Source organism: Gorilla gorilla, chromosome 2 (genome assembly GCF_029281585.2).
Source record: "Gorilla gorilla gorilla isolate KB3781 chromosome 2, NHGRI_mGorGor1-v2.1_pri, whole genome shotgun sequence".
NCBI classification, from domain to species: Eukaryota; Metazoa; Chordata; class Mammalia; order Primates; family Hominidae; genus Gorilla; species Gorilla gorilla.
This window is the reverse complement of record NC_086017.1, coordinates 125,790,931-125,811,810: the sequence shown is the minus strand read 5'-3', so window position 1 is coordinate 125,811,810 and position 20,880 is coordinate 125,790,931. Positions and strand designations below refer to the sequence as shown.

At 38.1% G+C, this 20,880-nt stretch overlaps 1 protein-coding gene and 1 pseudogene across 39 annotated transcripts in view; one reads left to right on the top strand and one right to left on the bottom strand.

The window, feature by feature from the left end:
* Window positions 1-20,880, top strand: part of ZBTB20 (zinc finger and BTB domain containing 20) — an 838,196-nt gene that overhangs the window by 207,436 nt on the left and 609,880 nt on the right. For 10 of the 39 annotated variants that reach the window (XM_063704059.1, XM_055381690.2, XM_055381691.2 and 7 more), the window contains one exon: window positions 10,809-10,868. The exons of the other annotated variants lie outside the window; for them this stretch is intronic. The gene's annotated coding sequence lies outside the window, so the exon portion shown is untranslated. The remainder of the gene's footprint in view (window positions 1-10,808; window positions 10,869-20,880) is intronic. 39 annotated transcript variants of the gene reach the window in all.
* LOC101140465 (Y-box-binding protein 1-like) overlaps window positions 8,748-20,880 on the bottom strand; it is a 102,478-nt pseudogene continuing 90,345 nt past the window's right edge.

The window sequence follows — 20,880 nt, the reverse complement described above, 5'->3', positions numbered from 1 at the left end:
CCTTTCTCATTTTACACTGTGACCTTTGATTTGCTTGCACAGTACCTGGCATATGGTGACTCTCAAACTGTTTAATCACATGTTGAAAAATGAATGCACTAATGAACACATACTTACATACACAGAAGATACTCCTTACAATGATGGTGAAACACCTATACTGAATAGTCATAGAAGAGCATATGAAACATCAGTTTTCATTTAAAAACCCAATGCTACAATTAAAATAAAAACATTCCCTTTTCCTTTCCCATCTTTGGCTTTGTTCAATGTTATGTTGGAGCCATGAAGCTGTTTTCCAGAATTTGTTTTTAGAGACTGGGTCTTGGTGTGTCACCCAGCCTGGAGTGCAGCGGCATGATAATCACTCACTACAGCCTTGAACTCTGGGCTCATCGAGTAATCCTCCTGGCTGGGCCTCCCAAAGTGCTGGTATTGTAGGAGTGAGCCACCACACCTAGTCCCAGAATTATTAAGACAGTATTCTTCAGATATTTTTATTGTCTTCTTTGTTTTCTCTTCTATAGCTTCATATTTCCCCTGCTTACTTCAACTCTAAATCATTTTAACTATTTTGCTTTTTTGCGTTTTTATTTTGAATGCTTCCTTCCCTCAGCTAAAGGTCATAAATTTTAATAAAGAAAATTTGGAAAATTCAAAAAAGCAAAAAAACTTCCTATTACTACCATATTGGTTTACTTTCTGCCAGTCTTAAAATATGTATCTTTTCAAAGCTTTTAATTTTAAAAGTTATACCATATTTTATCTCTATTTTCAATTTTACTTAAAATATAAGTTTTCCATTGTAATAACCACAGCATTTTTGGTAAAGTAGACATACTGTAGCTACTTAATCAATCCTTATGCCTGGACATTTAAATTGTTTCTATCCTTTCAATTATTTTTTAAAAGACTGCGATGAGCATCTTTGTTCATAAAGCTCTTTATCATTATTATTTTGGTATTTAGATTGCTTCCTTGAGATAGATTCCTAGAACAGGAATAAAATCATATGTATGCAAGTGTCTTTCTCAGCTCTTTTTTCAAGAGGAGCTTTGTAGAGAGCATAGATAATTGACAGCCTCCAGCTGCTATACCTGTGGATCCACCACAACATTCACCCTGAAACCATCCTTCTTTAGGGCTGCTTCCACCCAGTGACTGAACATGTCAGGAATACCAGAACGGGGACATTTCTGCCCAACACTAGATTCTTCTAATGGGTAACTCTGGTTCAGGGACTCCCTACCAACATGGCTGAGACTTTCTTTTTTGTATGGTTTAAGGAATAATGAGAAGGAAAAAAGTCTGTACATGTTCAGTACAGATGCAACTTCTTTTTCTAGAATTTTTTTTTTATTATACTTTTAAGTTCTGGGATACATGTGCAGAATTTGCAGGTTTGTTACATAGGTATACATGTGCCATGGTGGTTTGCTGCACCCATCAACCTGTCATCTACATTTGGTATTTCTCCTAATGCTATCCCTCCCCTACCTCCCCACCACCCAACAGGCCCCAATGTGTGATGTTCCCCTCCCTGTGTCCATGTGTTCTCATTGTTCAACTCCCACTTATGAGTGAGAACATGTGGTGTTTGGTTTTCTGTTCCTGTTTTAGTTCACTGAGAATGATGGTTTCCAGCTTCATCCATGTCCCTGCAAAGGACATGAACTCATCCTTTTTATGGCTGCATAGTATTCCATGGTGTATATGTGGCACATTTTCTTTATCCAGTCTATCATTGGTGGGCATTAAAGACTTAAACGTAAGACCTAAAACCATAAAAACCCTAGAAGAAAACCTAGGTGATACCATTCAGGACATAGGCATGGACAAAGACTTCATGACTAAAACACCAAAAGCAATGGCAACAAAAGCCAAAATGACAAATGGGATCTAATTAAACTAAAGAGTTTCTGCACAGCAAAAGAAATTATCATCAGAGTGAACAGGCAACTTACAGAATGGGAGAAAAGTTTTGCCATCTATCCATCTGACAAAGGGCTAATATCCAGAATCTATAAGGAACTTAAATATTTTATTTTATTTTATTTTTTTTGAGGTGGAGTCTCGCTCTGTTGCCCAGGCTGGAGTGTAGTGGCACGTTCTCGGCTCACTGCAAGCTCCGCCTCCTGGGTTCACGCCATTCTCCTGCCTCCACGCCATTCTCCTGCCTCAGCCTCCCAAGTAGTCCCAGACTACAGGCGCCCACCACCACGGCCGGCCAATTTTTTTGTGCTTTTAGTAGACGTGGGGCTTCACCGTGTTAGCCAGGCTGGTCTTGATCTCCTGACCTTGTGATCCACCCGCCTCAGCCTCCCAAAGTTCTGGGATTACAGGCATGAGCCACCGTGCCTGGCCAGGAACTTAAACAAATTTACAAGAAGAAAACAACCCTATCAAAACGTAGCTGAAGGATATGAACAGACACTGCTCAAAGGAAGACATTTATGGCTGGCCGCAGTGGCTCACTCCTGTAATTCCAGCACTTTGGGAGGCCAACGCAGGCTGATCACGAGGTCAGGAGGTCCAGACCATCCTGGCTAACATGGTGAAACTCTGTCTCTAATAAAAATACAAAAAATTAACAGGATGTGGTAGCATGGGCCTGTAGTCCCAGCTACTTGGGAAGCTGAGGGAGGAGAATCACTCGAACGCAGGAGCTGGAGGTTGCAGTGAGCCGAGATTGCGCCCCGGCACTCTAGCATGGGCAACAGAGCGAGACTCCATCTAAAAAGAAGAGGAAGAAGAAGAAGAAGGAGAAGGAGAAGGAGAAGAAAAGAAGAAGAAGAAGACATTTATGTCACCAACAAACATATGAAAAAAAACTCATCATCACTGGTTATTAGAGAAATGCAAACCAAAACCACAGTGAGAAACCATCTCAAGCCAGTTAGAATGGCGACCATTAAAAAGTCAGAAAACAACAGATGCTGGAGAGGATGTGGAGAAATAAGAACGCTTTTACACTGTTAGTGGGAGTGTAAATTAGTTCAACCATTGTAGAAGACAGTGTGGCGATTCCTCAAGGATCTAGAACCAGAACTACCATTTGACCCAGCAATCCCATTACTGGCTATATACCCAAAGGATTATAAATCCTTCTGCTATAAAGACACATGCACACATTCGTTTATTGCAGCGCTATTCACAATAACAAAGACTTGGAACCAACCCTGGCTGAGACTTTCTCAGGACTTTCCTGCATGCAGATCTCTTCCCACCAAATGCTTCCTTGCCTTTCTCCTTTCAGAGATGTCAGAATTGCATCATAGTCTGAGTGCTCTCCTTACCTACACCTCTTCCCCTTTATCGTGTATAGATTCTACCCCAAATAATTATCTCACATACCCAATTCACCCTGGCACAAGAGGACCCAAACTGGCACAGCACATAATCATGATTCAGGCCCTTGATACATAGTGCTTAATGGTACTAATGTACACTCCCACTGCAGTGCCCCTTCCAACACTGAATTTTTCTTTTATTGACTTTAACTGATTTGATAGGTGAAAGACTAGTATCTCACTTTTAAAATTTCTATTACCTTCATCACTAGTGAAATTGCACATGCTTTGTTTTCCATTTATATCTATTAAAATTTATTTGTTTTACTAATTTATTCATTCATTAAAAAACTTTACTTATAATTAATAGTTATAATTATAATACCTCTTTTTGTGGCATTTTTGACAGTGTATTTGAATGAGGGTCTCATTCAATACTTATCTACCAGTGTTTGGAGTAAAGTATGTATGTGGAACAAATGTAATGATTACTCACTTACTCAGGCTAAACTAAAACCATGGATGGTATTTATGATTTGCCAGCAGCAGTAGTGGTAGAATCCACATCTCCTGACTCTCAGGAAAGACAGATAGTTTTAACATTTCTGTAATTATATTGCATATGTGTGTGTGCGCATGCAATGTGTGCATGCATCAGTGTGTGTATGAGTTTGCAGTGTTTTTCCAATGAGAGGTGAAGCTTAAAATTCCTCAAGTTGTATTTTATTAATTTCTTTTAACAATCTTGTTTTTTTCTTCTGTTTTTCCTCCACTATTGTGTTTCCTCCACTATTGTTTTTCCACCTTTATTTCCAAGGTGTCCTGATCATCTGATTCCTATCAGGTAGTTAAATTATGCAGGTGCCAGTCTCTGTGTCCCCAAACACACATAGCTAATCAAGAATAAAGCCATTTATTGTAAATTTACCTCTAGAATGAGCCCCCTTTTCTCTGATTTTGAGGATGGATAGATGCTTATTATGATCTGGTAGGCAATTATAACATGCACATTTAGAGTGTAGGTGGATAGAAGAGTACTCTGTGTTAGGTGTTAAGACTTTTATTTTACTCATTTAAAGACAAAGATTTAAATGCGCTTGTTTAAATTCAACAAGCCCTTAGAGCCATGAGGCCTTGGGGGTAAGAGGTGCTTAAAATCAAATAGCACAGGAGCTGAAGAAGTAATTATATGCCAGATTGAAGATGGAGCTGAACAAAGACTGAGCTGATCTGGGAACAGGGGATGGCAAACTGAATTATGTCCCAGGTATCCACAGGCCGAGAAAGCAGACTGGAAAACATGCTTCTTCATACATTTTACCAAAGTTTACAAAATGCAGTAATTTTCAGATGGTTTACTAATCTTATTCACCCTTCTTTTCTGCATTTTTGCTTTAACCTAATTTTTTTTAAAAAAGAAAATCTTAATTGGAAGGATGTTTTGAGTCAAGAATACGACACTTCATAATGTAACATATATTTTGGATTCAAGGTGGCAGGTAATAAAAAATAATTGGAGTGGAATTTCAATGTCTTTATTTCCCTGAAGACCTGCCTTGAAGAGCTTCCTCAAGTGTGTCTCCTCTTCCTAAAGGTAACATGGTGGGGAAGGGAGAAGGTAGGAATTACTCTGACAAGATTTTAGTTATTCTAAAACAGTGTGATTAATTTTATCTTAAAGACTTAAAATGTCCCATATTCCCTAGTTGCCAAGAGCATGGTAGGGAGGAGGCAAAGTACACATTCTTTGTTTCAAAGTATTTTGCAGACAGTCTGGTCTATTAAGAACAAATTCTAGGACTAGGTAGTAGGGCTTAGAAGTTACCATGACCCAAATTGATTTTTTCATTTCTCTTAAAGTTGATGGTTCATTTTTTGATGAAAGTAGCAATCATATCTATAAAAACCAATTTTGATAGGCCTATCAAATCTGACCATAAAACAGAAAGCTATTTTACATTCTACAAACATATTATTAAATAAGCTCACTGTGAGTATACAAGTACTGTATGCATTTTTACTTATGAAAATCTTTTTAAAACTGAAGAAATTTTGAAACTTTTGTGATGATAATTAACAATTATATGTTAAAAGCCAGTATGGAAGCCTATTTTGTCATAACATTATAACAAGGCAACAAGTTTTAACTGAACAATGGATTCCTGAGCTTCTAAGCAAATGCATTTTGACCTGTTATTTTTCACTATATGCAAATTTAGAAGAGACTCAGTTTATCATGACCTGTATGAGACCTCTTAGAATGTTAAAAAGAAAAAAAGGATAGAAAGAGGAAGGGCCACAGTACACATAAATCTTGCCTGCAGCTTCCACTAAAGTTACTCTGGAAAGTAACTTAAGGAAAAGAGATGATTAATTTATTTATTTAAATTTGATGCTATTTGTTAATCCACAGCTATGTTCTAGGCACAGATACTATGGTTCAAAAATATATAAGGCAAATACCTGATTTGGAGGAGCTTATTTTCAGTGGGAGGTAAAGGAGGAGGAAAAGGATATCAGAAAAAGGAATGAGCGATTTCAGAAAAGAGCAAAGTGCTGTGGCAGAGGTAAGCATAGATTTGAGGAATCGTGGGCAGCAAAGTAAAGAAGGCTTTCCTGAAGAGGTCGCAGCTAAGTGGAGGTCTAAAAGATGAAGAGGACTCTGCCAGGGCAGAGTCTAGAAATGGGGAAAGTTGGGGAAGGTACATTTTAGGCAGTAGGAACAATGCTTGGTGCAAAGATCCATAGGTGTAGGGTTTCAACAGATCTATAACTCGATGAGATTCATGCATTAGGGACCTAAGAGAGACAGAAAAGGGCAAGTACATAAGGGGTTCTTGTATTCTAAGGTGGGGTGTTCCAGAGATGGAGAAGGTGCTGGATTAATGCTGCATTTACCTTGACCCTTTCCTGTGGTATTAGTAGGGAAGGAAGGAAGGATGGTTCTGAATGCAGTGCAATGGAGGTAGCAAAAAATTGATCTGATGACCTTTGTTTTCTCATTGGGATAGAGAGCATGTTGCTTTGCTCATACCGAAGGGGGAGGGGTAGGTGAAATAGAAGATTTAATAAAAGTGGGAAATTTTGAAATAGATGTAAAATATACTAAAGTAAACAGATGATTAGGGAAACTTGGAAGGATTATTAAGTAACATTTGGGACCCAGCTAAGTTTGGGAACTGTAGATGTGTAGTGGTTATAATCTGTGAGTGTATGTGACCCACTTTAGCTGTTGCAGTTCTAGGAGTGGAGAAAGCAGATAGCTGGACTGCTCTAGGCCTGGGTTTTCACCTATGTTGATGCTCTTCCTGTTTCCTTCCACCGCTCACCTCTTGTCACAGAAGACTGCTTATTCCTGATACTGTGACTGTCTGCCTGAAGGCATTTTTTGTGTGTGGCTGCTGAGCAGATTTGGCTCACAGTGTTGGGCAGGCCTAAAGTACCAAATAGTTACTGTCACTAGAAAAAGACTTAAGCAAATAACTGTTAGCAAGTGGGTGGATTACACTATCATCCTTACCCTTCACATGGGATAACTGTGAGGCATGTTCTTTACTGTTTTCCAGAGTATCCCAGAAGGACTAAACTCATTTCCCATAGCAGTAACTTGTTTAGTAATTGTACCCTTTTTTGGCTTTGTCCCTGTTTCATTTATGGCTGTGTAACAAACTACCCCCAAATACAGGGACTTAAAACAACAAAGATTTGTTATTTTTTACAAATCTTTGGGGTGCCCAGGCTTAGATTAGTAATAGCTTGGGTCACTCATGTAGTTGCACTTGACTGGAAGCCTGTCTGGGTCAGGAATGACTATGATGGCTTTACTTACAGGTTTTAGGCCTCAGTGCAATGTATAGAATGGCTGGGGTCTGTCTGGGCCTGTCTCTCCCCATTGCTTCTCATCATTCACTAATCTAGTCTGAGCTTCTTTACATGGTATCTGCATCTAAGGAAAGCAAAAGAAGAGGCTGCCAGGACTCTTGTAGCCTTGGCTTAGAACTAGCATAGCATCACTTCTGCTGCAATCTATTGTTCAAAAAAGGGTGCAAGGTCAGTGCAGATTCAAGAGTGGGGGAAACAAACTCTGCCTCTTGATGGGAAGAGCAGCATGCTAGAGCAAGGCTTTGAGGAACTATTGATGGTTATCTTTGCAAACATTCTATCTTATTTCCCTTTTCTGCCTTCTATCCTTTCTCCCTTACCAGTGTTTCATGGGGTTGTTTCCCAAATAAATTATTTGTACTAAAATTCTCATCTTAGATCTGTACTAAGACAGCTTGGTAAGTGAGATAGGAAAACCAAGAAGTGAACAGAAAGTATTTCTAAGAAAATAGAGTGATGACTTATGTATGGGCTCTGTGCTGGGTGACAAAGACAACGTAAAAGAAATTGCAAGAGCAGAAAGCTAGAGAGGCCTAGGGATTGATAATATCTCTGATGTCAAACAATTGTATATGATAAGTTTGGCAGGGTGAGAAGGCTGGCAGGAAAGGAGACTATGATTCTAGGTCCTGCAGTGGCAGAATGTACCTTGGGAGACTCCAAGAAGCAGAAACCATGGATCAAAGACAAGATCTTGTTGATCAGCCTGTGGACAGGCTACTGCTATCACCTTAGTGAGGCTCACCATTTTTGAAATAAATTCTGTGGATTGGATATTAGGCAAACACTCCTTCAGCTTGTTGTACAAGTTACAGGTGGTTACAGGTGATCCATAACCCTACATCTGAAGAGGAGGTGGCCATTAACACAATCAGTGCAAAGGCCCTGGCAAAGTCAAGTTGCCCAGAAACAGCTTCAGCAGAATTTCCTGCCTACCAGAGCTTTATTCCTAAAAAAATTATACTTTTAAAATCTAGGACTTCAACAAAAATAGGATGTCTAGGAATGAAGAAAAGCTTCAGAGTCAGATTGCAATCAAGTTGTGCTACCAGTTAGGTGACTGTGGCATCACAAAAGCATAAGGATTTTCGAACCTGACTTCTTTTTTGTATTATATGGTGTTAATACCCATTTGATTTAATTTAAAGTTTTTGTATTATTTAAGACTTTCAATGGGTGCTTGCAGTTGGTTGACATTTTTGAAAAAATCAAGTTGTAAACTTTTATTACAAATTAAAAATGAAGTGCTTAAAAATCTCAACTTGACATATGAACCAATTTAAAAGCTTTTAAAGGCATGTTGAGAAAAACCAAACTAAAAAAAACACACAAAGACAACAACATTAAACCTTTGTTATTACCAAAAAAACATGTCTGTAGGTAAAAATAATTTTAAAAACCCCATGCTTCGTAGATAATGCAGGTAGTTCTGGTTTCTGATCAGTGGGCAAAAAGCAAGCACTTAAGGTCTTCAGCATTTCTTTCCTGCATTTCTCATTGCTGTAATTTCATATTCATTTCTTCTTGTTGGATGGTTAAACTGGATGATGGTGGAGATGGTAAACCGGCATTTACTCAACCTTCTTCTGCCTCGGGTGCAGAATTCTTGACTGGTGGACTGGCTGCTGTTGTCTCTTTGCCATGTTGTGGTTTAGGGTTTTCTGGGAGTCTACATAGATAATTGGGGTTTTAGCAGCACCGATGTTGAGGTCGCTGCTGATATTGGGTCTCATCTTGATTTTCTTTTCTCTCTTCACTGCCGTCCTCTCTAGGCTGGCTTTGGCGATGAGGTTCCCTGAGGAATCGTGGTCTATAAACCATACACATATCCTGCCTCACTGGCCTACCTTGTGCTCCTGCACCCCAGTTGTTAGCACCCTCCATCGCTGCTCCCTGCAAGGGAGGGTTAGAATATGGTGGTCAGTTTCCGTAGGGTCTCTGCCTGTAGTAAGGCAGGAACCTTTGCCTGCAGCAGGGCCGGCATTGTTGGGCCGAGCCTAAGGGAGCACTCTCCCGTCCTTCATTCTTTTCTCCACTCTCACTATTCGGGTAATTCTACTGGTAATTGCCTGAGGACCACATGGATAGTGTCAATGATGGTTAAGGTCAGCTGCATACTTACTGCTATGAACTGGACTCTACAGGGGCCTGTAACATTTGCTGCCTCCCCACCCTTTTCTGCTGCAACATCATCAAACTCCACAGTCTCTCCGTGTCCTACACTGCTAAGGTACTTCCTGGGGTTACTCTTCTGTATGGTATTCTGCTGTACAACTGCATCTTCCTTGGTGCCATTCGCATAGATGAAACCATTTATTTCTTACATTGAACCATTTTACTGTTCCCAAAATCTTCCTTGCGGTGATCTTATCCCCATCAGCAGGCGCCGCCTGTGAGGTCGCCCTTGCCACTGCTCCCTGCGCCGCTGCAGGTGGTGCCGGCTTGGGATTGGCTGCCTTGGCGTCTTTGCTCAGGGTTGTGGTTGCTGTGATGGTGACCTGCTGGCTGCAGGGTTGTGGCTCCTTCTGGGGTGACGGTAACTAGGCCGGGGGCGGTGGTGGGGCTGCTCAGGGCTCTCTGGGTTCCGCTCTCCGCTCCTGCTACCGATTGAACTCAAGTTTCAATTAAATAATAAAACATTGTCTAAGTGCCTAGCACAAAACAGGATATAACGGAATATTATTTCCCTTTTTTTCATTTTTTTCTCCTCTATAAAGTAAGATTTATAAACAAGATATAAGGTACCTCGTCTTTCTGCTGTTGTAGCTTGTTTCTGAAGAAGGGCAGCACATGTTTTTCAGTGTACTGTGCCCTGGTGACCTAAGTTCGCTCCGTTTCCCTTAGCTCTTACTCACTACTTAGTAGTCACTTAGTAGTGATTGCCTGATCTTAGGCAATGTGGTGTTTTGTTTGTTGTTTGTTTGTTTGTTTGTTTAAATGGAAGGCAGGATTTATTTGTGCTTGGAAGGTATTTGGCATTCATACGGATTTTGGCAAGAAACGAGCTTCATCTGAACTCTGTTGTACTCTTATTCATTTTGTTAAAACTGATATTCAAATGATTAGAGTTATATTCAAGTAAGAATAAGGGAAACTTCTACTATATAATTTATGTTTGTAGAATTTTGTGAATCGTAAATTAAACTTGGAAGCTCTTGGCTAAAGAATTTGTCTTTTCATTTCAAAGGAAGGAGTTAAAATACTTATTCTTGTTATTAGCCTGATGATAGATTAATTCACTCATATTGCCTTTTCAAAACAAAATGAAGACCGGTGATACCCAATTCCAAACATTTCACATTTAAATAAAACGATTTAGAAAGCATGCAACTCAGTTTGCACATATGAACTATGTAAGTACCTCTTTATGTGATAGAAGTTGTAAGTAGGAACTGGAATGTAATTTTGTCCTTATCTTCAGGTTTAATTTAGCCTGCCAGAATCTGTAGACTGGTAGAAATTATTACATTTTATAGTAATTTCCTTTTATATTGACATGATCATGAGATGGGAAACTAGAAGAAATTCAGAATTCCTTCATCTATAGTTAAGCTCTTGCTATGTTGTCATCTTGGAATTCCCTTCTTCCCACAACAGAATACTCACTTCCTTTCTCTCCTTTCTCACCTCCCCCAGTTGCACAGAATCACCCTTGGGTCCTGGCCTTCTGCGCAGTAGTTGGACCCTATTTTCCAGGTAGGCACATATTGACCTTCAACTGACTGCTAGTTTTCTAGGTCCACCTCTCTGCTTCTGTTTTTTCAGGCTCTCTTAACCATGTAGTAGTCTTTTCTTCCCTGGATAGCACTGATGCACTGCATACTGTGTAGTTGGCCACCTCCTGCAGTGTGATTCGAAATAGCTTAGTGCCCTGCAGGGAGCAAGGCCTGAGGCACAGGACTTTCTGTGTCCCTCTATCATAGTACTTACCTCTTCCTGCAATGCATTATATTATTTATGTATATATGCCTTTTAGTATGTATTTATTCTGGCATATTATAAACTCACTAAAGCAGATACAAAATTCTTTTCTATGTGTGTGTGTCTCACAGAGGACAGTACACCTTGTACCAACTAAGTGCTTAATAAATGTTTATCTAAGTGAATGTAATTCCAGCAAGTTGGAAAGAGCATTGTATTGTTTATCCTGGTTTTTGTTTATTTCTTTGTTTCTAAGTGGAAGTTTTTATAAGAAGATAGATCTAAAGTTCTCAGAATCCTAAACAGTATTGCAGCATCTTTTTCTGGAAATTTACAACATATTTCTCATTGCTTAATTCTCAAATTGAAATTACTTTTAACCTACCATTCACAAAATTATCTCACTCACCTGAAGTACAGATGTAAACAAGCTTCTTAACTCTGTAGGTAAGACAACATCAGATGTCAGTTGATGATTTGCTTGAGATTGTGTGTGGGAGTCTACATTTTTAATTTTTTTGCGCTTGTGTGAAAGGCATAATGTATCTCTCCTGAAATATTTTCTTTGGGCCTGAGATCTGAGGAATTTGCCAAATCTATTTTTTAGAAATTAAACAAGAATCTTTCCATCACTGAAGAACCTAGAAATAAAGTTATGTAGTTATAGAATTTTACACCTGGAAAGCAGAAACCATATATTCTAGCCTCACATTTCACATGAGTAAACTGAAGCCTAGATAGGTGAAGGGACCTGTCCAAAGTCTCATAGTAGCTTAATGGTGGAACCATACTTTTTGAGAGTTAATTGAGGGTGTTTTTCACTATAACCTAATCGTGTTACATCCAGGGGTATATCAAAGGAGAAAACAGTTTAATGAAATTATTTAAATTGATAATTTTCTTACAGATATTATATTCTTACTGAGTTTTAAATAAGAGTTTTTTCCTTGCTGTTTGAGGTTACCATGTCCTATAATGCATCAAGTCTGAAAACGCATTTATAAAATAGAGAGGTATGGACTATATTTTTGTCTATAAGGTGAATGTGCTTTAGCTTCAGGTTTTTTTAAATTTTACACTTGGATGTGTGCTTATTTTTAATTTAGAAAATATAATTTGGTTGGAAACTTCATTATTGCCAGTTCTTGAGAGAGTTCTTCAATCTTTGAGATGTGGTATGCATTAGTGTAAATCTTGGCATAACTGTGGACATAAATTCTTCAGTTGTTTTTTCCTTCTTTGGTTCTGGGATCTGATGAAGAGTGTTGGTTTTGAAACTTTTGAGGCCAGGTATGGTGGCTCATGCCTGTTGTGAAACTAAAAAATCTGAGACAGGTCTCAGTCAATTTAGGAAGTTTATTTTGTCAACGTTAAGGACGCATGCCCATGACACAGTCTCAGGAGGTTTTGATAACATGTGCCCAAGACGGTCGGAGCATAACTTGGTTTTATACATTTTAGGGAGGCATGAGACATCAGTCAACATATGTAAGATGAACATTGGTTCAGTTCGTAAGGGCAGGACAACTTGAAGCAAAAGCAGGACAACTCAAAGTGGGAGGGGGCTTCCAGGCCATTGGTAGATTAGAAACAAATGGTTGCATTCTTGAGTTTCTGATTAGCCTTGCCAAAGAGGCAATGAGATAGGCATTTATCTTAGTGAGCAGAGGGATGACTTTGAATAGAATGGGAGGCAGGTTTGCCCTAAGCAGTCCCCAGCTTGACTTTTCCCTTTAGCTTAGTGATTTTGGGCCCCAAGATTTATTTTCCTTTCACACTATAATCCCAGCACTTTGGGAGGCCAAGCAGGGAGGATTGATTGAGCCCCCAGAAGTTCAAGACCAGTCTGGGCAACATAGTGAGACCGTATGTCTATAAAAAATAAAATAGAAAATTAGCCAGATGTGGTGGTGTATGCCTGTAGTCCCAGCTACTCAGGAGGATAGCGTTTGAAATTTCAGTGAGCTGTGATCACGTCACTGCATTCCAGCCTGGGTGACAAAGCCTGGGTGACAGATTGATTGTTAGACAATATGAACTATTGACTAACATTTTTTCTGCTTCCAAAACTTTTGCATATTTGTTATATATAAATTTTACTTGCATTCTTACCTATTTGATGGCATATATTTCTGTAAATGTACTTATTACCTACTTTATTGCCTCTTCATCTGCCTTTGTTCAGCCCTCTCCTAGAAGCAGGAGACATGTTTCTAGTTTTTTTTTTTTATTCAATTTTTATTTGTATCTCTTGGTACTTTTTTAAAGCCTTCTGTTTTCTGTTTCTCTGTAACCTTCTGTTCTCAGGACTAGTAGTAATAGAAGTTTTGCTTCTTGTGTGGAGAAATAAACTTCCAAAAAAACAACCAGCCTGCGGATAGTAGCTATAAACTCTGGACAAAAACCAAAAATAAAAGCAAAGCATAAGAAAACACAATACAACTCTGTACAGGTTTTGGAGAATGGATAAGACTAGAGAAATATTAGAGGAGGTTCAAACTTTGTATTAAGCAAATGTTATGAGATGAAGTGAGTTTCACATTTCTGAGGCTTTTTCTGAGGGCATCTCCAATTGCAGTGGCAACATGGGACAATTCAACTCCAAGAGAAAGCCCTTGCTTTCTCTGTAGGCTGTAGGAACTCTGGGAAGGAACGGGGATGTCAGAGAATGAGGAAAAACATAGGAAAGTAAAGAGACAGAGATGGGAGATTGTGTGTATAAATTCTGTCCTAAGTCTTTGTCTGACCCCTGAACTGCACATGCACAGGGTAGACTGAAATCAGTCCACACTGAGATCCAAAAAGCACAAATTTTTCAATATGAGATTAGCCAAATTAATGTCCCATGAGAACAAAGATATTAGCACTCTTTGGCTCAATGTGACACATTGTCCAAGTTAAGGACTCCAAGTCTGGAGTATCCACAATTAACATTGATGATGTCTAAGTTAAAACCCGTAATTGGCCAGGCACAGTGGCTCACACGTGTAATCCCAGCACTTTGGGAGGCCGAGGTGGGCGGATCACGAGGTCAGGAGATTGAGATCATCCTGGCTAACATGGTGAAACCCCGTCTCTACTAAAAATACAAAAATTTAGCCAGGTGTGGTGGCGGGCGCCTGTAGTCCCAGCTACCCGGGAGGCTGAGGCAGGAGAATTGTGTGAACCCAGGAGGCAGAGGTGGCAGTGAACCAAGATTGTGCCACTGCACTCCAGCCTGGCAACAGAGCGAGACTCCGTCTCAAGACAAAACAAAACAAAAACAAACAACCAAACAAACAAAAACCCCATAATTACTTCAACCCAGTAAAATGTTACCCTTTCTTAAGGATAAAGAAAATCAACAGATGACAATCTTAAAATCACCCACATGTTGGAATTACTAGGCAAGAAAATTAAAGCAGGTATTAAAACTGTGCTTTAAGAGATGAAAGGGAATATGGTTGAAATGAACAAAAAGATAGGAAATCTCAGCAGAGAAATAAGAAATTATTAAAAGAACCAAATTGGCCGGGCGTGGTGGCTCACACCTGTAATCTCAGCACTTTGGGAGGCTGAGTGGGCGGATCACAGGGTCAAGAGATCGAGACCATCCTGGCTAATGTGGTGAAACCCCATCTCTACTAAAAATACAAAAATTAGTTGGGTGTGGTGGCACGTGCCTGTAATCCCAGCTACTAGGGAGGCTGAGGCAGGAGAATTGCTTGAACCCAGGAGGCAGAGGTTGCAGTGAGCCGAGATTGCACCATTGCACTCCATCCTGGCGACAGAGCGAGACTTCATCTAAAAAAAAAAAAAAAAAAGAACCAAATGGGAATTTTAAAACAGAGAAATGTATTATATTAAATAAATAAATTAGTAGGATTAACAGTATGATGGAGGAGGGGTTGAAGGAAAAGTCATTGAACTTAAAGATAGGTCAATAGAAATTATCTAATCTAAAAAGGAGTGAGAAAAAAGAGTGGATAAAAAATAAGCAGTATCTCAAAAACTGGAAGTACAATTTTATTTATTTTTTATTTAAAAATATTTAATTTACAAAGATTGTATATAGTGAAAGTCTGCATTGTGATTGTTTTATGCATACATTTCTCAGTGGTTGTCACAATCAAGTTAATTCACACATTCTTCACCACCCATTCTGTACATTAGATCCCTGGAACTTGTTCAACTTATAACTGAAATGTTGTACCCTTTAATCAACATCTACTTATTTTCTCCACCACCATCCCCTGGCAATCATCACTCTTTCTGTTGCAATGAGATTCACCTTTTTATAAGATTTCACTTAAGTGAGATCACAGACTATTTGTCTTTCTATATCTTGCTTATTTTACTTAGTATAATGTCTTACAGGTTCATTCATGTTGTGGAAAATGACAGGTTTGATTATTTTTATGGCAAAATAATATTTCATTGTGTATATTTACCACAGTTTCTTTATTCATTTACCCGCTTTACCCATTGATGGATACTTAGGTAGTTTCCATCTTTTGGGTATTATGAATAATGCTGCAATAATTATGAGGGTACAGATACCTCTTAAAGATACTGATTTCATTTCCTTTGGATATAAACCCAGAAGTGGGCTTGCTGGATCATATAATTATTCTATTTTGAATTTTTTTTAGGAAACTCCATACTGTTTTCCATAATGACTATACCAATTTACATTCCCACCTACAGTGGACGAGTGTTTTCGTTTCTCCACATTCTTGCAGATATTTATCTCTTAGCCCTTCTGACAGGCATGAGGTGATATCTCACTGTAGTTTTGATGTGCATTTCCCTGATGATTATTGATGTTGAGCACTTTTTAATATACTTCTTGCCCATTTGTATGCCTTCTTTGGAAAAATGTCTATTCAGGCCTTTTTCCTATTTTTAAATTGAGTTATTGTTATTATTTTTTTTTGCCATTGAGTTGTGTGAGTTCTACATACATTTTGAATATCAACCCTTCATCAGATATATAGTTGCAAATGTTTTCTCCCATTCAGTAGGTTGCCTTCTCAGTTTTTGTTTCCTTTGCTGTGCAAAAGGTTTTTAGTTTGGTGTAGTTCTACTTTTTTTTTATTTTTGCTTTTGTTACCTGTGCTTTTCGTGTCAATATCCAAAAACTCTTTGCCAAGACCAATGTCAAGGAGCTTTGTATTACGGTTTTGGATCTTACATTTAAATCTTTAATTCATTTTGAGTTAATTTTTGTGTACAGTGCAAGACAAGGATCCAGTTTTATTCTTTTGTATTTGAGTATCCAGTTTCCCCAAAACCACTTATTAAAGATAATTTCCTTTCCTTATTGTGTATAGTTGGTGCCCTTGCCAAAGATTAGTTAACCATAGAAGTGTGCATTTATTTCTGGGCTCTCAATTCTATTCCATTGACCTGGGTGTCTGTTTTTATGCTGGTACCAAACTATTTTGATTACTGTAGCTTTGTAAGACAAATTGAAATCACGGAGTGTGATGCCTCCAGCTTTGTTCCTTTTCAAGATTGCTATGGCTATCTGTGATCTTTTGTGGTTCCAAACAAATTTCAGGATTGTTTTGTCTATTTCTGTAAAAAATATCATTATAATATTGATAGATTGCATTGAATCTGAAAATGCTTTAGGTAGCATGGGCATTTTAAAAATAGCAATTCTTTCAATTCACGAACGTGCAATATTTTTACACTTGTTTTTGTCTTCAGTTTCTTTCATCAGTGTCTAAGAGTTTTCAGTGTACAAATTCTTCATCAACTTGGTTAAATTTATTTCTTAGTATTTTATTGTATTTGATACTATTGTAAGTGGAATCGTTTTATAATTTGGATATCTGTCCCCACAAACCTCATGTTGAAATTTGATCCCAATGTTAGCGATCAGGCCTAATGAGAGGTGTTTGATCGTGGGGGTAGTTTCCTCATAAGTGGTTTGATGTCCTTCTTGATGTATTGAGTGATTTCTTTCTCTATTGGTTCCCATGAGAGCCGATTGTTAAAAAGAGCCTGGCAGCTCCCTCTTCTTTCTCTCTTGCCTTGTAATCTCCACACACTGGCTTCACTTTACCTTCTGCCATGAGTGCAAGCAGCCTGAGCTCTCACCAGGAGCTGGTGCCATGCTTCTTGTACATCCGGAAAAGCCATGAGCCAAATAAACTTTTTCTCTTTATAAATTACCCAGCCTTAGGTAATAAGCAATGCCCACAGACTAAGATGGATCTTTTTCTTAATTTCTTAGAGAGTTCTTTATTAATGTAGGGAACTGCAACTAATTTTTGTATGTTACATTGTATCCTGAAACTATTAGGTTCATATATCATTTCGACAGGTTTTTTTTTCTTTTTTTGCTGCAGTCTTCAGGGTTTTTCTACATATAAGATTATGTCATCTGTAAACAGAGACCATTTAACTTCTTCCTTTCCAATTTTTTTCTTGCCTAATTGCTCTGGCTAAGAATTCCAATACTATGTTTAATAGAAATAGTGAGAGTGAGTATGCTTTTTCATTCCTAATCTTAGAGGAAATGCTTTCAGCTTTTCACCACTGAGTATGATGTTTTCTATGGGATTGCCATATATGATCTTTAATGTTGAGGTACGTTCCTTCTGTACCAAATTTGTTGAGGCTTTTTATCAAGAAAGCATTGATTTTTGTCAGGTGCTTTTCCCACACTGTTATCCTTCGTTGTGTTAATGTGATGTATCACATTTATTGATTTGTGTATGTTGAACCATCCTTGCATCCCAGAGATAAATCCCACCTGATCATGGTGTATGATCCTTTTAATGTGCTGTTGAATTTGGTTTGGTGGTACTTTGTTGAAGACTTTTGTATCTATATTCATCTAAGATATTACTCTGTAATTTTCTTTTCTTGTAGCACTCTTTATATATATGTATATATTTATTATACTTTCAGTTCTAGGGTACATGTGCACAACGTGCAGGTTTGTTACATATGCATACATGTGCCATGTTGGTGTGCTGCACCCATTAACTCATCATTTACATTAGGTATATCTCCTAATGCTATCCCTCCCCCCTCCCCCCACCCCAAAACAGGCCCTGGTGTGTGATGTTCCCCTTCCTGTGTCCAAGTGTTCTCATTGTTCAATTCCCACCTATGAGTGAGGACATGCGGTGTTTGGTTTTTTGTCCTTGCGATAGCTTGCTGATGGTGTATATCCATAAAACACTCTTATCCAGCTTTGGTATGAGGGCAAAGCTGGCCTTGAAATGAGTTAGGAAGTGTGTCATTCTTGTAAACATTTTGGAACTGTTTGAGAGGGATGGGCATTAATTTTTTAAAGCTTGGTAGAATCCGCTCATCAAGACATCTAGTTCTTTTGCCAGGCACAGTGGCTCACACCTGTAATCCCAGCAATTTGGGAGGCTGAGACATGCAGATCACTTGAATTCTGGAGGTTGAGACCAGCCTGGCCAACACAGTGAAACCCCATCTCTACTAAAAATACAAAAACTAGCTGGGTGTAGTGGTGGGCGCCTGTAATCCCAGCTACTTGGGACACTGAAGCAAGAGAATCACTTGAACTCAGGAGATGGAGGTTGCAGTGAGCCAGGGTCACACCATTGCACTGCAGCCTGGGTGACAGAGCAAGACTTTGTCTCAAAAAATAAAAGACATCTAGTCCTGGGCTTTTCTTTGATGGGAGAATTTTTTATTACTAATTCAATCTCCTTACTTGCTATTAATCTGTTCCAAATTTTATTATTTATGATGCAGTCTTTGCATCTTATATGTTTCTAGGAACTTATTTTTTACTAAGTTATCTAATCTGTTGGAATATAATTGTTTCATGTAGTCTTTTTATAATCCTGTGTGTTTCTGTTCTATCATTTTAATTGTCCATTTTCCATTACAAAATTTTAAATTCGAGTCTTCTTTCTTTTTTTTCTTGGGTAATCTAGCTAAAGATTTATCTGTCTTCAAAAAACGAACTCTTAGGTTTACTGATCTTTTCTATTATTTTTCTATTTTCTATTTCATTTATTTCTGGTCTAATTTTTAATATATCCTTATTACTGCTGACTTTGTGCACTTTGTTCTTTTTTTAATTTTTTGAGGTGTGAAGTTAAGTTGTTTGAGATTTTTCTACTTTTATTTAATGTAGGCATTCATTGTTATGTCCTTCCCTCTTGTTGTGTGCCCATTTTCATTTGTTTAAAGATATTCAAGATTTTGGTTTTGATTTCTTCTTTTACACATTGGCTGTTAAGAAGTGTATTATTTAATTGCCACATGTTTGTGATTTTTTCATTTTTAATTTCTCCTTTAATTGATTTCCAATTTTATAATGTAGTCAGAAAAGATACTTGAGATAATTTTAGTTTTTTCTAAATTTGTTAAGATTTGTTCTGTGGCCCAACATCTGATCTATTTGGAGACTGTTCCATGTGCACTTAAGAAAAATGTATATTCTGCTGTTGGATGGAATATTCTATATATGTCTGTAGGTCTATTTGGTCTGTAGTACTTTTAAAGACCACTGTTTCCCTAGTGATTTGCTGTCTATATGATCTATCCATTTTTGAAAGTGGAATATTGAAATCTTTTACTATTATTGTACTGCTGTCTATTTTTCCCTTCTGTTCTGTTAACATTTAATTTATATATTTAGATTCTCTAATGTTGAGTGCATGTATATGTGCAATTTTTTATATCCTCTTAATGAATTGACCACTTTATTATCATTTAATGACCTTCTTTGTGTCTTCTGATAGATTTTGACTGATAGTCTATTTTGTCTGATATAACTATAACCACTCCTATTCTCTTTTGGTTATCATTTGAATGGAATATCTTTTCTCATGTCTTCACTTTTTGGCTCTGTATCCTTTTGGCTAAAGTGAGCCTCTTATAGGCAGCATATTGTTGGATTTTACATATTTGTTTTCTGTTGAGCCACTGTTTGTATTTTGATTGGAGAATTTAATCCATTTACATTTAAAGTAATTATTGACAAATAAGGACTTACTATTGCCATTTGTTAATTGTTTAGTGACTGTTTTGTAGTTCTTTTTTTTTTTTTTGAGATGGAGTCTTTCTCTGTCACCCAGGCTGGAGTGCAGTGGTACAATCTCGGCTCACTGCAAACTCTGCCTCCCGGGTTCAAGCGATTCTCCTGCCTCAGCCTCCCGAGTAGCTGGGATTACAGGTACCTGCCACCGCACCCGGCTAATTTTGTATTTTTAGTAGAGACGGGGTTTCACCATCTTGGCCAGGATGGTCTCGAACTCCTGACCTCATGATCCACTCCCCTTGGCCTCCCAAAGTGCTGGGATTACAGGCATGAGCCACCATGCCTGGCCTGTTTTGTAGTTCTTTTGTTTCTTTCTTCCAATCTTGCTGTCTTCTTTTGTATTTTATTCAATTTTTGCTTTGATTCATGTCTCTATTTTTTGTGTCTACTAGAGGTTTTTTCCTTGTGGTCACCTTGAGGCATATATAACACACCTTGTAGTGACAACCATCAAATTTAAACTGATAACAACTTAATTTCCATTGCATATAAAAACTCTATATCTTGCTTTTCCCCCAGGCCCCCACTTTATTGATATAACATTTTATACCTTTTTATATTGTGTATCCATTAACAAATATTCTAGCTATAGTTGTTTTTGATACTTTTTGTCTTTTATCTTTTATATTAGGCTTAGAAGGGATTTACAAGAGATAAATTGTCCATCCCAGTGGTTGGAACTCAAGTATCAACAAACTTCACCACTATGGGCTAAAATTCTCTGGGGTCCTAAATAAACTTTAAGGCAGTCTGAGCCACAAG